The sequence below is a fragment of the Octopus sinensis genome, linkage group LG9 (genome assembly GCF_006345805.1).
Source record: "Octopus sinensis linkage group LG9, ASM634580v1, whole genome shotgun sequence".
In the NCBI taxonomy this organism is placed as follows: domain Eukaryota; kingdom Metazoa; phylum Mollusca; class Cephalopoda; order Octopoda; family Octopodidae; genus Octopus; species Octopus sinensis.
In genome coordinates this window covers 83,104,480-83,108,121 of record NC_043005.1, presented here as the reverse complement: position 1 = coordinate 83,108,121, position 3,642 = coordinate 83,104,480, and positions in this window count along the sequence as shown.

Sequence of the window (3,642 nt, the reverse complement as noted above, 5' to 3'; positions counted from 1 at the left end):
CCTGTCAACGTCCATACCGGCTATTATTGTACATACATTATCTTATAAAAGAAAACAACTCCCTCATTTAAGCTTAGAATCCGGTTTGCCTGTTGTTTAGCCCCCAGGTCAGCCATGGTGCAACAAAGATGTTCCGTCTGCGACCATCTCATCTTTTTGGATATCGGGAAGTACATTGTCCTATGTATCTTTCTCCATCCCTATTTAATTAAACGGTTGTGGCGTGATATGATTACATATTTCTTTCAGATTGAACGGCAATGTAGAGGCCTTTAACCCTGACAACGCCGGGTGTTTCTGGTAGTTATTTACATATATTTATACATTCGCCCGACATCGGTGTTTTATCCACACATAAAGCGCACCAGTGTTTAAAAGCCCTATAGAGCTACGAGCCCGCAGCTAGCTTTTTTTGTTGTTGACGTGTATGTAGTTTCAAAATGCCTTATTTTACAATTATGAGACAGATTGTTATTGTTATGATTTTATCTCACAACAACAAGTACATTTCGTCAAAATAAAAGTCTTTATTAGATTAAAAATAACATTATCAAAATATGAAGGTAAAACAAAACAAATATGCTTTGTTTTCTTCCAGGCACGCTAATAGGGAGGGAAAGAGTAAGGAATGCAGGGTTCTGACTAGAAAGGAAGAAGAGATAAAGGTGTCATCGTCTTCGCTTGACATTCGAATAGAACAGAGTGATGACATTTAGTAGAGATGACCTGGAAGTTGTTCTTCTTCGATTACTATCGCAAACAGTAGTATCTTTCTTCAACTGAATACACGGCATTGATTGGCTAAAATTACCCAATTACGACGACTTTAACAAGAAATAACTTCTAATGTACGAAATTTTGTCAAAAATGTTCAAAGTAAATCGTGTTCTGGGTGAGAAATTCCACCAGTACACAAAGTTTCAAACTATTTACTTAAAAAAAATTAACTAAAAGATTTGTGCGCCATACTGAAAAGATCCTCAAAATTTGAAAGCCTAATCTTGCAGCGATGCTATAAATACGCGAGGGCTATAAATAGTGAATGCAAGCCTACCACTTGTACGACTAAATATTGTAATTGTACCTTAATGAAGTAGTGCGAAACTATTTCTTTATTGTGTGTAACTGTCTCAATTTAAGGATAATTTAGAAGACTGTGGATGACTGTAGCGTATGCTTGATGTGATGGCACATGTTGCAACAAGAGGACACTCTGTCGTCACCCAAATGCAAGTTTGTAATAGTTAAACGTTATTTTTCACTCTACCTTACTTTCAACGAATAACACGAGTCCTTCAGCCAGACATTTCGAATAATAACTTCCTGAACTTTTATGCTTGTAAAATAAAACATTTTATTGTATTGGTTATTGATGGACATATATGTGATTATAAATCTTCATTTTACATAAGAGTAATATAATAAATTTAAATGCTTCCTCGCTGACAGCCTTTTTACTACTACTACTACTACTACTACTACTACTACTACTACTACTAACTACTACTACTACTACTACTACTACTACTACTACTACTACTTATCACTTTCATTAATTACACTATCTCCCCAAGGACAATTTTATGTTTAGTTCTTCCGAACAAGATAAACAATCCCTTTGATACAATTTTGTCGATTAAATTGGAAACGAAAGACGTAGGTCTGTGTCTATCTGTCTTTTGCCTTCTCTCTCTTTATCTATCTATCTATCTATCTATCTATCTATCTATCTATCTATCTATCTATCTATCTATCTATCTATCTCTCTCTCTCTCTCCTCTCTCTCTCTCTCTCTCTCTCTCTATCTATCTATCTATCTATCTATCTATCTATCTATCTATCTATTTTAGAGTATAGGTGCACGCGTGGCTGTGTGGTAAGAAGTTTGTTTCCCAAACTCATGGTTCCGGTTTCAGTCCTACTACGTGACATCTTGGGCAAGTGTCTGGTCGACCAAAGCGCTATGAATGAATTTAATAGAAGAAAACTGAAGGAGGCTCGTGTGTGCTATTGTGTATGTGTTTGTCTGCCGCTTGGTAATCGGTGTTGATGTGTTTTCATCTTCGTAACTTAGCAGTTCGGCTAAAGAAACCCACAGAATAACAACCAAGCTCAAAACGAAATAAGTACTGGGGTCGATTCGACTAAAATTCTTCAAGGTGGTACCCCAGGAAGGTCGCAATCTTTCATGTCTGAAAGAAGTAAAAGATGAGAGACATCTATATACCTATATACCTATATTAAAGTTTGCTTTTATGTTTTAGTTATAATTCATTTCAAATTTCGGCGCAACGCCAGCAATTCTAGGGGCAGGGTAAGACACTTACATCGACCTCAGTGCGTAACTGGTACTTATTAAAAATAATTTCACATTAATGTGATGGGTTACTCTATACGTTTGTAGAGTACAAATTTATTATTCTTATACATGTATGTTGTTGACATGAACTTCTAAGTTTCGGCCAGCTAAGCCAACATCTGACGATGGCTTTGCTGGTCGAAACTTCGAAGTCACTCTAAACAATATTTTTCTATCAGAATAATAACTATCTATCTATCTATCATCTATCTATCTATCTATCTATCTATCTATCGATCTATCTATCTGTGTATATATATGTATGTATGTATGTATATATATATATATATATATATATATTATATATATATATATATATATATCGGTGTATATATGTATGTATGTAATATATGAATATATACGTGTACACACACACATACATATGAATACATATATATATATATTTGTGTGTCAGTGCGGTGTTGATGTGAAGTTGGTGTAGTGCGTGAATCTCCTAATTTATTTCTTATTTATTAACATCTACAAAAATGTGATTGCGTCGGGGAAAAAAAAACAATACAAACACACACACAAAACAAACAAGCAAAAAAGCAAACAAAATATACACGAAGAAAAGTAATCAAATTTAAAAGTGAAGAATAAATATTGACCAAGAAATTTTCTACACATGCGCAGAACCAAACTTCTTAAAGATATTGATTTTTTTGTTTGTACTCTTGCTCGAGGCCACAATTTTCGTTGGAAGATGTGTTTAATCGATTAAGATGTATTCTTCTCCTGCGTACTTAGAATATATATTCTTTTATTGGCGCAACAGAAATAAATCATAAAATACAGTGTGGGTGGGATCTGAACTCAGAATGTTGAAGGAGACATCTAAAAAGCTGTAAAATGTATTCTTTTCGCCTTACCGTTTCTGTCAATTCGTTTAAAATTTTCTACTCGTTCCAATAAGTATTGATTATATTTTTATACACGTCATAAAGTTAATCTTTTTAGCCGTAAAATCTGTTATATATTGAAAGAAATATGAAAAGTTGAAATGGTCGCAGCGTAAGATAGTTACATACTTCGGTGGGATGGATTATCAGAACAATACTAAAATAATCAGAATAATATTAAATAATCAGAACATTAGCAGCTATATAACATGTAATTTCACTTGCTATTCTGGACATTGATTCGGTTTCGATTCATAAATTTATTGTTGCTCTTTCACTCCACGTTATATAGCTGCTAATGAAAGCTGCTAACACTCCACGTTATATAGCTGCTAAGGAAAGCAGCTATAGCAGCTTTCATTAGCAGCTATATAACGTGGA